Raw genomic sequence first — 14,700 nt, 5'->3', positions numbered from 1 at the left:
CCAAATAAAAATTTAAAAAATTAATTCTAGAATTATAGTAAAAGTATAATACATAATAATCAAGAATACAAGAACAGCTCATCAGTAGGAAATAGAGTAATTCACCAAGTTAAATACTAAATGATAGATCATATGACCATCTCAGTGAGTGGTGAATAGGCAGTTGGTAGAATCCAATACTCATTCCTGATGAGAACCTCTTAGTAACATTGAAATGCTTGGGACTTTCCTTACCTCGATAAGAGGTATCTACCAAAAACCTCTGAAAACCATTATTCTAATTGTAAAACACAGAAAATGACCCTATTAAAATAAAGTCAGACACAAGCCGGAGTCTCATCATTATTGCTACTATTTAAGTTTGTTTAAGTGGTTTTAGACAGAAGTCCAGAAAAAAATACCTCAAATTTATAGATACTCTATGGCAGGATTTGACAAACTTTTTCTATGAAGGACCAGTTAGTAAGTATTTTAAGTTAAGCAGGTCAAATGGTCTCTGTCACAGCTACTCAAACCTGCTGTTGTAGGGGAAAAGTTGCTGTAGACAATGTGTAAACAAACAAGCATGTCTAGTGTCAATAAAACTTTATTTACTAAAGCACCACAGTGGATTTGGTACGTAGGCAATAGGGAAAAGACAAAGTTAGCATAATGGTAGATAATATGATTGTCTACACAGAAAATTCAAGAGAATCAAGTAAAAAATAGAACTAATAAGATGGTTTATGTGAGATGAATATATACAAAACAATAACATTCCTATATATCCAATAATAAATGTTAGGAATTGATATGGCAAAAGATCCGATTTACGACAGCAAGAAAATCTATGAAAAATATAGATATAATAATGAGCAATTTGCCAGTTCTAGATAGAGAAGATTATATGGCATAAAAGAAGACCTGAACAAACGGAGAGAACTACCATGTCATCGTTAAGAGACATTTAACGTGGCTAAGATGTCACTTCTCCCTAAATAAACACAAAACTTTTTACAATTCCAGTTAAACCCCCAAATGGCTTAAAATAACCAACCAACCAAGAGCTGACAAACTGATTCTAAATTTCATCTGAGAAAAACGATTGTTCTTAAATAACAAAAATGTATTTAAAGAAAAAAATTTTGGCACTTTGGGATTTATACAGATAAACCAACAGAGAAGAATAAAGATTATAGAATTTAAATTTAATATATAAAAAGTTGGCAGTTAATAATCAGTAGAATAATAGTAGATTATTTAATAAATGATATTAAAACAATTGGCTATCCATTCGGGAAAAAAAATAAAATCAGATCCCTACTCCATCACCATACACAAAATAAATTCAAATTGGATTAAAAAATAAATGAAACAGTAAAACTATAAGAGTCATAGAAAAAAAAGTTTTTCTTTCTTCCTTCATTCTCTTCCTCCCTCCATTTCCTTCTTCATAATTTTGTGGCAGACACTACTAACTGGCTTTCTTAACACTCTCTCCTAGTGCCTTTTATCATGTGTTCCCATAATACTGAAGCTGGAAATAGAAATGACGTTTCCCACACTCTCTCGCAGTCAGGGGGTCTACCTGCGATCCAGTCAAGGAGACACACTGATGTGAGATCTGCTAGGTGGACATGATCAGCACGACGTAAAAGCCACATGTGGAGAAACAGAGTCTTCTGGAAAGCAGTTGTCCTGTCCCTGTCATCTTAGATTGAGTCGTGGATGTTGACAGCAGTGAGGTTTTGCCAGACAGTCCTGAAGGTATGGTTGGGCATTTCTCTTGGCCGTGTTATTTATTCCTGACTGTTAATATTAAACATAGTTCCCTGACCCTCCTAGTTTTTATGCAGCCGTATGCCTTGTAATAAACTCCTTACTGTTCAATCTAGAGTAGATTGTTTTCTTTTTTTTTTAATTGAGGTATAATTGACATATAACATTACATTGGTTTCAGGTGTACGACATAATGAATAATTTGATATTTGTCTATATTGTGAAATGATCACCACAGTAAATCTAGTTAACATTCATCACCACATAGTTACATAATTAAATAAATAGGACACAAAATATTTATATTTTAATATTATAATAATATAAGAAAACCAGGGCATAGAAAAAATACTAGAAGACAATAAATCAACGTGTGAAATAGTGCTTGTATTAGGATCCTGGTCTCTTTCTCTATTTTTCAGATTTTCTACAACCTCATGTTAATTCCATAATTTAAATGGAGCTGAGTCACAACTGGTTTCAAGTCCATAGAAGTGACTTAAAGTGCATGTTAGCAAAACCAGAGGTATGTTACGCATATACATTTAAATTGAGATAACTGACACATAATATTGTGTTTGTTTAAGTTGTACGATGTGTTGATTTGATACATTTATGTATTGCAATATGATTACTACCATAGGGCTAGCGAACACCTCCATCATGTCACGTAAATATCAAATATCATTTCTTTTTTTTGTGGTGAGTACAATTAAGATGTCACCTCTTGGCAACTTTAAAGTTATAAATACAGTATGGTTAACTATAGTCACTATGCTGTGGATTAGATTTCCAGGACTTATCTACCGGCTGTAAGTTCATATCCTTAAAGAACATCTCTCCGATATCCCCATCCTCCAGCGTCTGGTAACCAGCATTCTACTCTCTGTTTTTATGAGTTCGGGGTTTTTTTAGATTCTACATATAAGTGAATTCATACAGCATTTGTCTTTCTCACTTAGCATAATGCGCTCAAAGTCTATTACTGTTGTCTCAAATGGCAAACTTTCCTTCTTTCTCATGACTGTATAACAGTCCATTATACATATACACCACATCTTCCTTATCCATTGATGGACACTTAGGTTGTTTCCATATCTTGGCTGTTGTGAATAATGCTGCAATGCTTGAGAGAGCAGATATCTCTCTGAGATCCTGTTTTCATTTCCTTTGACTGTATGCCCAGAAGTAGAATCGCTGGGTCATCAGGTAGTTCTAGTTTTATTTTTTGAGGAACCTACATACTGTTATCCATAGCAGCTAAACCAATTTATGTTCCCACCAAAAGCACACCAAGAGGGTTCTCTTTTCTCTATATCCTCATTAACACTTATTATCTCTTGTCTTCTTGATGACAGCCATTCTATCAGGCGTGAAATGATATTTCACTAGGCTTTTGATTTGAATTTCCCTTGTGATTAGTGGCACCTTTTCATGTACTTGTTGGCCATTTGGAAGTCTACTCTGGAAAAGTGTCTATTCAGATCCTCTGCCCATTTTTTAAATAGAATTGTGTTATTGTTATTGAGTTGTACGAGTTCTTTATATATTTTAGATATTAACTCCTTTATCTGATATATTGTTTGCAAGTATTTTCTTCCACTCTATAGGCTGCTTTTTAATTAAATTCCACTGAGAGGGCTCCTCATAAAAAGGGGAAAAGAGACCCTTTTTCACCCCACTAAATTGTGACTTTATTCTCCAAAACATTGCTGGCAATCAATTTGAAACCGAGGACAATTTGAAGAGGAAAGCACATTACAACAATTCCTTGTCCTTCTTGCCTAGATGTCAAACATTCTTGGAGAAAAGAAAATGCAAACTAAAATGTATTCTTCATGTGTTGTTTCTGATAGGCAAATTTTATAATGACTATTTGATTTGTAAAATTGGTAATTTATTTGTTTATCTTTTGTTACTATGCTCAGTAACTTTCTAAGGGGAATTTCTCTTGTCATCAGCTAATTATTAATTTCCTGGAGGCAATGACTGCAATTAAGAATTTAGCATTATTTGTTTTGGTTCAGAATCTATTCATCATCAAATTTTCCAATCAAGAATATATTCTTTTATTTACACAGATTATTTTGAAGACTAAATCAATGTTTTACAGAAAATAATACTGAAAATTTGGCCTACAAAACTATGACTTTAGCAATGGTCAAACACTTCCTCTCTATATTTGACTGACTAATGGGAAATAAAAATAAAGACATTATAGAAGACTGGAGTAGAAATTTACCTTATCTTATAAAAGGTTTACTGAAAACTAGTCATATACTAGAAAATATCAGTAAGTTACCTAATGGAGAAATTGTACAGGCTACTGCTTCTCGCCAAAATATAATAATAGAAATTAATTAAAAAGATTAAATAAAATTTAAAATCCTTAAGAAAAAAGCATTTCCCAACAATTTAGGGATCCAAGAAGAAAATCTCAAAAGCCAATTTCAAACTATCTAGAAAATAACCATAATAAAAGCTCCACAAACATACACATATATAATTTAACCCAAGTTAAATTTAAAAGAAATTTTGGAGAAAAAAATAATTAAAGACTTTCACAATAACAATAATTAAAGCAGAACGGTAATAGTGTGGGAATAAAATAGATAATAATGTCACATAGAATGCAGAAACATATTCAAGAACATCAAAGAATTTGGTCCTTTACAATCTTACCAGAATCTAAAACATTAAATGAAATATAGTCTTAATTTTTTATAATATGCTCGCATATTATAGTCTTTGTTTTGTACCTACTTTACCATTAATAACTTATTTCAGAGCATTGCAACTGTCTAATGATGCTCTCTCTGATTTAAAAGACAGATAATGTACAAAGGTACAACTTTGTTTTGTTTTGATATGGACACGGGGAGAAAAATATGATAATCTGCTTGGTTAGTTTCCTTGTTCAAGTGTTCATTGACTTTCCCAAACAATGTCTCAGTAAAACTTCCAGGAAACCATTCATTAAGTCTTCGAACCTTCCATTCTATTCATTTTCCTGTTGCCCAAGGGGGATGTCGTGACAAAGGTATGAGTCAGACAGTACCAATATCCGGATTTCATAAATATGATTAAGGATGTAGCTTAAACTACTTTCTAAAGTAAAGGTGGCAATACACTTGCCATTTCATGAAAAATGGCAAATCATTTCAGCCGTGATTCAGATTATCTCTGGGGTAGATCTTCTCTGATCTTTGTTTTCTATTACCCTTATTCTTATTATCTACTGTCTGCAGATATTGCTGCAAATGAAGTGGAAATATCTTACTTATCTGTGTCTCCATCTCTCTCTTCTTTAAGCCCTACATCCATACAGCCCATCGTTTGCAGGGCATTTCCAGCAGGTGGTCCCTCCAGAGATTCAACTGCAACATGGCCCCATTCCAGTTTCCTCTTCTCCACCCCACCCCCAATGGCCCTGGCTTGCCGATATAGGCTGTGGTGCAGTAGAACCAAGCCAAAAGTTATGTTGGGAACTGGGGAGAAAGTCAGCACAGAGAGGCTCTGGGTGAAAATCAGGTTCTGGGGAGTGAGTGGAACAGAGCCGTGAAGGGAGGCTGAAACTGGGTGTCTGGGCAGGAGAAACCAAAGTCAAGTGAAAGCTACCAGAACTGTGGAACTGAAGCAGAAGCCCCATAATAGGAAAGCGGATGAGACAAAGGCAAGAACAGGCTGGACGAAGAAACATGGTTAAGGTGGGTCAACTTAATAGCTGTAGGTGTTTGTGGGGACCAGACTCAGCCTTGCTGCTAAAAGGAGCCACCTAGACACAAACTATCCCTCTCCCCAGATAACAACTCCCCGCCCCGCCTCCCAACTAGTCTACGTTCACCTTGACCTAGAGCCTGATTAGCTCCCATCAGCCATTCTTCTCAGGAACTCCAGGGCATCTTGCTAGCCCCCTGTTCCTGAGGTCTCTGATCTGATCAGTCAAGTGTGTCAAGTCAATTTAGCCTTGCTAGTGCCCTTGAATTTGAGCCATTCTTTCCATTACTACCGCCCTAGTTCAGCTCCTCCACGGGTCTATGAGGACTCTGCCATCTGCTTACTATTTATTCCCCCTACATCTATAACGTCAATAGATTTCAAGTGTACAATTAAAAAAACAAAACTAAACAAATCTCCCTCTTCAATCCAGCGTCTATAATGCCACCAGAGCTTTCTTCCTAAAATCCAGTTCTGTTCATATCCTTTCAATTAGCAAAAAATTTCCGTGGCTCTCTATTGTCTTTAGAATATAATCTAAACCCGTTAATGTGGCTTTTCAATTCTTCCACAGCCCAACTCCGTCAACCTCTCCAGCTTCATGTTTTAGACATGGTCTCCCCATAAAACCTACACTGCTGCTATTACCACTGTTTTCTGTATGATCCCCTGGCAGGCCAAATGCTTTCACTTAATACACTGAAGCCAGAGCACGCATTGCTTCTAATGCATCTTTTCATCTTCCCAGTAGTTAGAGCAGTACCTTAAACCAGGGCCTGTGCTCCATATTAAAAAAAATAGCTTTATTAAGATATAATTTACATACCATACAACTCATTTAAAGTGTATAATTCAATGGTTTTTGGTATATTCAGAGGGTTGTGAAATCATCACCACAATCTAATTTTAGAATACTTTCTTCTCCTACAAGAAAACCCCATACCCTTTAGCTGTCACTTGCCATTCACCCTACCCCTCCCCAGGCCTAAGCAACCATCACTCTATGTAAAGTTGCCTCTTCTGGACATTTTACATAAGTGGAATCATGTAATACGTGGTCTTTGTGTCTGGCTTCTTTCGGGTAGCATAATATTTTCAAAGTTCATCCTGTAATATGCATCAGCACATCATTTCTTTTTTATTGCAAAATATTTTGTTGTATCAAAACATCACATTTGGATTATCCATTCATCAGTTGATGGACATTTGGGTTGTTCCCACTTTTCAGCTATTTTGAATTATGCTGTTATACACATTTGTGTACAAGATCTTGTATGGATATAAGTTTTTATTTCTCCTGGGATTTCTAAGAGTGGAACTACTAGACTATATGGTAACTTTATATTTAACTTTTTTGCAGAACTGCTAGGCTGTTTTTCCAAAGCTATGGAATAATTTTACATTCTACCAGCAATATATGAAGGTTCAGATTTCTCCACAATCCTAGCAATACCTGTGTCTGTCGTTTTGATGCTAGTCATCCTAGGGAGTGTGAAATTCTCACTGTGGTTTTGATTTGCATTTCTCTTATGTCTAATGGCATTGAGCATCTTTTCATGTGCTTATTGGTCATTCCTACATCATCTTTAGAGAAAAGTCTACTCAGATCCTTTTCTCAGTTTCAAAATAAATTATATTTCCTTTAATATATTATTATTGTGTTCTTGTTGTTATGTGTTCTTTAAATATTCTGGATACAAGTCCCTTATCAAATATTTGCTTTGCGAATCAAATATTTTCTCCTATTCCGTGCATTGTCTTCATACTTTGTTGATGCATTGTTTGCAGCAAAAAAGTTTTAAAGTTGGATGTAGTCCAATTTATTTTCTTTTTTCGATTGTGTTTTTGATATCATACCAAAGAAACTATGACTTTACCCAAAGTCATAAAGATCTACTCCTATCTTTTCTTCTAAATGTTTTATAATTTTAACCTTTACATTTAAGTCTATGATCCATTTTGAGTTGGTTTTTGTGTATAGTATTTTGTTTAAGTCGTACACTTGAAACCTACATAATTTTATTAACCGATGTTAGGCCAATAAATTTAATTTAAAATTTTTTAAAAAATTAAAATTAAAACGATTTTAATTAAAGTTAGTAAAATTAAAACAAATAAAATAAAACAGCGAGTACAAAAGTCCTCAGATGGGAATGGACTTGGCATGTTCCAGGAAAAAAGGCCAGTGGATGGAAATTACTAACAGTCCATTTAAGTTCTTTACGTTGTTTTGTCCCAAAGACAATATCCTCAAGTTTTTTAAGCCATTCGGATTAGCAATTTTTTTCAATGCAGTTTGTGGACAGTGAAAGCTTCTTGCAATTAGTAAGCACAGTCATCTTTTCTGGTGAGGGAATCTGGGCATAAAGCTTTATCTCTGGCTTTGGATGGCTTCTGACTGGTATTTTCTTCCCATCTGGCTCAGGCTTCTTTGATTGCTGCTGCTTTTACCATTCTGGCAGTTGTTACTGTCACTGCTCTGGTCGTTAGGGTCCACTGGAGTCAGTTGCATGTGTCATTATTTTTTAACGGATGCTATTGAGAGCAGAGTGTTTTTTATACCCAAAGGACACCTCCCTGCAAATGCACATTCAATCGAAATACACTTATTGAACCATTTGTGCAAATGTATGTGGCACTGAACCACTATGATAAAAATAAAAAACTGTAGCAGCAAGTGCTATACCATTATTATCCGGGACCGATCCAGATGGATTTGGGGTAAATTTACGACTGCTTTGTACAAAGAACTGGACTCCACCAAAACTGGTTTAGACAGACATGCTTACAAAGATTATCCAGTAAGTGTCATTAAAATTAATCCTTGACTTAAAACACACACCAACGACAAAACAAAACAAAACATAATAAAAAACTCCAAATCTCATAAACCCCAAATGGCTGAATCACTAGATATAGAGTAAAATTCAACCTCTAGAAGCGTATATCTTTTATATTTTTACATAACAGTTACCATGTAGTTACATGTAGTTACTGACTTGAACTGAAAATTCCCAAATACTTTTCTTATGATGATACATTTACAGCACTTAAATCATGGCCCACATTTGTATTTCAATTAACTAAGCAACATATTGTTTTTCTTGGCCTTTCTGTTACCTGTTTGCCTCTTGGTAAAGAACCTGAACCCCCTGCACCATTTGGCTCATTGTCCCAGTAGCAACGCGAAAGAAGTTCTGCAGCAGAGACAACCAGTCAAAAAGGAAAAATGAAAATATTCTCCCATCCCTTCATAATGTGGTGTCAAATTGTGGGGGCCATTCAGGCCCTCTTGTGTCAATATCCACCAGGAGCCTTTTCCAGGTGTGACTGGGGTCTTATTATAGCTCACAGGAACGTTAGCAGTTTCTGGGGCCAGGTCAGTAGGCTCTCTGAGCATTCTTGGTCCAAAAGTTTTAAACACCAGAGCCGGAAAGTCCATGTCAATCAGAGAAAGGCAAGCAGAAAGCGAAGGAGTGGGTGGCAGAGAGGTCAGCACTTCTAATTAAAGGGCAGAGGCTAGATGACTGATCTGTGGTCTTCATTGTTGTGGTGTGTACAGGCCATTCTGGCATCTCCCCAGCAAGCCAGAAGGGTTGCTCACAGTGAATGTCTGCTAGAATGAGCTCATCTCTAATCCACAATCCACAATCCTTTGCAGACCACTCTGAATTCATCAACGTCTTTCTCTCATTAAACTTTTGCTTATAGTGAAATTACTTTATTTCTCTTCCCCTATACAACTATTTGTCTTACTTCTGTGCTGTTTCTCCCATTTTTCTCCACTCACATAGTTCTACCCACTACTCAAGGCCAGCTCAAGGCTTGCTGCTGGATCCTGGCGATCTATCCTTGGCTGAAATACGGTAGCAGCAGTTTTAGGATTACTAATTTGACAGTTCATAAGCCGCTTTATGGTTCATCTATCTCTTTGTACATATTTTTGTATCTTCTCAACTGTGTTGAGAGGGACAAAATTTACACTCCAACTCCCCCTGGACTGAACATAATGCCATAGTTGGCACTTAGCATTCAATAGATGCTAGCTTGTATTAATATGTATTAGCACCTTCTTTAAAATAAGAATAGTGGAAGTTATAAATGTGAACAATTACCACAGGTCAGACACTTGTAGTATCTCATTTAATTCTCAAAATAATCCTATGAGGAGGTGACATTATTCCAATTTTGGAGGTTATAAAACTCAGGCCCAGAGAAATTAAATAATTCATGTGAGTTCGTGTGAGCAGTGAGTGGACTGGACTGCGCCCTGGTCTGGTTCATGTTCACAATCACCATGCCTTCAGGAAACGTGGAATGTGATTATCAAGAGGTGGAAAGTGGCATCTGCTTTGCTCATGCTGCTGTTACAGTGTCTCTATGTTCAGCTCTAATTTAAATGGTTGCATGTCTGTCTTTCACATCACATTGCCTCTCTGTTGGCTCCCTTTCTTCATTTGTAAAATGGCAATGAAAACAGTCCCTACTTCATAGGGATGAGATGGTGCCTGTAAAGTACTCAGTATAGTGTCTGGTACATATAAAGTGGTGTTAGTGATGCTAATCTCAGCTATTATTATTGTTGTCATCATCATCAATTTTATTACTATTTATTCCTCTTCTAAAATCATCAGTGGAGACATCTGTCAGTCACCTATTCTCTCTCTCTCTCTCTCTCTCTTTTACACACACACACACATGCACGCGCATGTGCACATTCCCTAGTCGATAACTGGATAGTAACTCTATCTGTTGCATTTCTTTGTACCCGTACACTGAGTTGGACTGCCATTTTTTTGTAGGTCAGGCACAGTTTTAAAAGACTAAGCCACTGAGGACATCTATAAGCAGTGTTTTTAAGACAGAGATTCTTAATCATTCTGAACAGAAGAAGAACTACATCAGATTCTCCCTGAGATTTTTTCAAACCAAACCCATGGCTCCTCTAACTCCACATTCTAAATCTTTTCACTACCCCCTCCCTCAAAAGGCAGGTGTATTTCTGGAGTTGAGGATCACTGCAAAGAGAGTTGCTGCTGATGAGAGTATGTTATGCTTGTGAACTACCAGGTGGAAACTTCCCTTGTTGGCATTTCCCCCCTCCCACCCCCCCACCGCCCCAGAAAGAGAGTTGACAACCACTGTTGCCTAGGGCAGCAGATCGCATTTGGCTGGATGTGGGTTCAAAGCATGCCGCTCCACCATTTATTTCCATTCTTTTTCAGTCCCTCTTACTATTAGGTGAAATCCGACAAATAAGGTGAGGTGGGGGAGAGAAAGAATTAAAAGTCAGCAATGACAATTTGAGGTAGTTTGTTCTTGATGCTAGAGGGCTCACAAAGCATTCTGGGTGCAGGTGTAAATATGAATTAAAATCAGGTTCCAGCCGCAGGCCCCATACTAACAGAAAATTCTGTTCTTTCCTCCTCCCTTTAGCTTACTTCATCATTCTTCTAATATCCTCCATGCAGCTCAAGAGTCAACACATAGTTAGGATACAATATTTGTGGAATTATCTAGAGCTGTGCTGTTCAATTAGGCGGCCACTAGCCATGTGTGGCTATGGGGCACAGGGATGGTGGCTAGTTCGAATTGGGATGTGCTGTTAGTGTAAAACACGCTGGATTTGGAAGACTTAGTACAAAAAAAAAAAAAAAGGAATGAAAGACTTCACTAATAATTTTAATATTCCTTAAATTGGATGTAATTTAGTATAATTAATATAAATTAATCATTTTGGATCTATATTAAATAAAATTTACTAAAGTTAATGCCACTGTTTCTTTTCACTCTTTCTAATGTGGCTTCTTGAAAATTTAAAGTTATATTTGTGGTGGGTATTATATTTCTGTTGAAGTGTGCTGGTCTAGGGAGCTATAGTTCTATTATTACAAGTGCCTGAATGTTCTTACCTTTGACTCAAAGATGGTAGAATGTGGTGACTGTATCATATGACTGTAATCTAAATATTACTCACTGAGTTTAAATCAGAATCTCCCCATTTCCTTTCCCACTGTGCTTTGTGCTCTAGTGACTGCCAAACTATTTCATATTTGTGGTGCCTGGGGTACCTTCTTCTAAGGGGCCACTTGGAAATAGCTCTGTCTTTCAAAGTGCCCCTTTGTCACCCCCACATAATGTCTTTCCTATAACCACTTTACCTTCTTATTTCCGTACCCATCACTGCATATGTGTGTGTGTGTGTGTGTGTGCGTGTGTGTGCGTTTTTTGTTTTTTTTTAGGCGAGGCAACCCTTGGTTGACCTCACAGATTGCAAGGACCTTGTCAGCTTACAATCCCCCTTTTTTTTTTTTTTTATGCCTACAGCACCTGGTCTTCCTAGGTGGTCTCCCATCCAAGTACTAACCAGGTCCGACCCTGCTTAGCTTCCGAGATCAGATGGGATCGGGCTTGTTCAGGTAGCATGGCCATAGACACTTTTTTTTTTTTTTTTTTACAGGCCTGTCATTCCTACTAGACTAGATGTTTCTTGAGGTTAGGGGCCATATTTTATTCTGTTTTATGCTCTGCAATGCTGGCACATGGGTGGCCCTCAGTAGATGTGTGTTGAACTGGAAAAAAGTTCCAATTACAGTTATGTTGAGCAGAGTTTCATTCGACAAAGTGTTTGTGTAAAGTGCTTACACACCTCAGCAAACCTCCCCTGGGGGATGCTTCTCTGTTCTGACAGTCAGGGTAGTGAGCTGCCTGGGTATTTCAGTGTCTCTGTTCATGAGATATGTAAATGTCTAATCACTATGTTGCACATCTGAAACTAATAGAATATTATGTGTCAACTGTAATTGAAAAATAAATTTTAAAAAATTTCATAATAGAAAAACAAAGAAAATTAGTGTTCTTTGAGTCATCTGTTCACAGTATTTCACTGTGTTTACCCACATTCATGGCTCTGCTTAAAATAGGGGAAATGTAATGCTACAGCATTAGTGAACAGCGTTAGTAAAATTAAGAAATTGTCTTGGTTTGCTAGGTCGTATCATTTATGGAATTTAATCAGAAGGAAATTATTCCCCTAAAAGAAAAAAAAACAGAACCAACTAATACTACATCCCAAACCTAATCAGTTCACTGACCTGTCAGTTGTGAATCTGATGTTATCAGCAGAGATGGAAGAGTTTAATACTATAAATACAGTAGCCTTAGAAAACTTTACTTAATCAGTAACTTAATTGAGATAATACACTGTAAATCACCTGAAAAAGATTTTGTGGTATTTTTCCTGCCACATAATTACTTCTTTTCTTTTTGAGACAGAATCGTAATAATGAACTTGATTGAAAACTGGACTTTAGCCCTGTGAAAAACAGACTATTAAATGGTAATCAATGACTTAAGCAGCGTTCTACTAAATACGACTATTTTATAATTGCACTGTCTCCATACCTATTATAACTAAAACAAACGAGGTGTCAGTTATCTCATCTCAGTAGCTACTTTCTAACAACCACTTTCGGCCCTCCAAGTATCAAAACCGTGTCCGCTAACACCTCCAAGGATCAAAATCGTGTCCGCTAACACGTCCAAGTATCAAAACCTTTAGTCCTGCTCTATCACTTGCATCCAGTTAGAATTCAGCTGTGCAAGAGGAAGCTTCCCTTTCTTCCAAAGCTGGTTTTAGATTTTTAAGATATAACTATCTTATTAATCTCCCGGCACAAAGAGCTCCTTTGTAGAAAAGGCCTTTGTCCTCTATCCTTCAGAATCCTGCTGTTAAACTTGTCAGAGAAACCTTGTCTTGCATAATGCCTGTGTCACTGGTTATGCATTTATATATGGATATGAGGCTTCTTGCTATTCATTTCTTGTTCTTCCATTTATTACAAGATAATTTTCATTGTCTTGAGTCTCATGGAGGTGGAATATTACTGATTAGGTGACCACGTTTTTATTTATATAATAAAGATTGCTTGCTGGTCAACCCTTTCAGCAAGTTTTGAAACAACAGTTAAAACTTTAGGAGCCTCCAAATCTGGTTTTAAGTTCTATTTCTTAAACTGTGTAATCTTGGGCAAATTTCTTAAACTCTCTAAACTGTCATTTCTAATTTTGTTACTGAGCAAGGGCTTGCTGCCTGACAAGCACAGAAGCCAATGTTATGACAACTACTTTTGAGAAAAGAAAGAACTTTTATTTGAGGGTCCACTGCTAAGAAGACAGGAGGCTAGCCTCAAATCTGTCACCCCGATCCACGGTTTGGGGCAAGATTTAAGGAGTTTCAGAACCAGATTATGCTGGACAACAACCCCCTTTAGTTTCTGATAGAGTTCCAGAGGTCAGGTTCAGGTCATGTCCTGGTCCTTTGGTTTCATGTACGTGTGGAGGAGATAGTTAAGGGTTCACAAGTGTTACTTGTGGGTGGTGTATCCAAGGTTTAAATTTTAGGTCCAGGTCTCATTAGAAACAGGAGTGGACCAATTAAGCTGTTTCTACGGTCACAATTTTGTGAAATGAGAATAATAGTATCTTCCCAAATAGTTACTTAGCCTGAACAACCTTAGCCTTACATATAATAAGCAAATAGTTACTACTTAATATCCACATCCAAAAGTGAACTTCTGATCGTCTTCCCTCCAACCTCCCCGTGTTGGTAGATGATGATGCCATCCTTCCAGCTGTTTAGGCCAAAAGCTCTGACTCCTCTTTCTCTCACACCTCACATCCACCCTGCCTGGAAATCCTGTTGGTTCTACCTTCAACATATATGCCAATTCCTGAAGCTTCCTACTGGACTCCTTGCTCTCATCTTTGCTACTTCCAGTTTATTCTCAAGTAGTCGGAGTGAGCTCTTTAAATGTCAGGCTGATCGGGTTTCTTCTCAGAATGCTGCAATGATGCCCCCTCAATTTCACTCAGAGTAAAAGCTAAAGTTTTTACAATGGCCTGCAAGAGCCTATGGGATCTGACACCTTTTCATTCTTCTCTTATCTCTCCAGCCACATTTCCTGTTACTCGCCCTGCTCACTTACCTAGAGCCACATGGGGCTCTGTGTTCCTCCACTATACCAGGCTTCCCCTCGCCTGGGCACTGGCTGTTCCCTCTGCTTGCAAGACTGTTCCCTCAGAGAGTCTCTCTACCCCTTCAAACCGTTGCACAAATCTTTTTAGTGAGGCCAAGCCTTACCGACTTCCACAATATCACCACTTTACCTCACTCTACTTTGTGTTACTAATATCTGTATTTTACTTATTTATTACGCTCGCTGA

General features: G+C 37.2%; 1 protein-coding gene and 1 pseudogene across 1 annotated transcript in view; both read right to left on the bottom strand.

Annotated features, from left to right (window-relative positions):
- Positions 1-14,700, bottom strand: part of APBB1IP (amyloid beta precursor protein binding family B member 1 interacting protein) — a 109,137-nt gene that overhangs the window by 89,949 nt on the left and 4,488 nt on the right. The gene's annotated exons all lie outside the window — the stretch shown is intronic.
- Positions 11,794-11,911, bottom strand: LOC112475745 (annotated as a pseudogene).

This window comes from Pteropus alecto, unplaced genomic scaffold, assembly GCF_000325575.1.
Source record: "Pteropus alecto unplaced genomic scaffold, ASM32557v1 scaffold11, whole genome shotgun sequence".
NCBI lineage: Eukaryota > Metazoa > Chordata > Mammalia > Chiroptera > Pteropodidae > Pteropus > Pteropus alecto.
The sequence above is the reverse complement of the archived record's forward strand: the minus strand, read 5'-3'. Positions and strand labels throughout refer to the sequence as shown.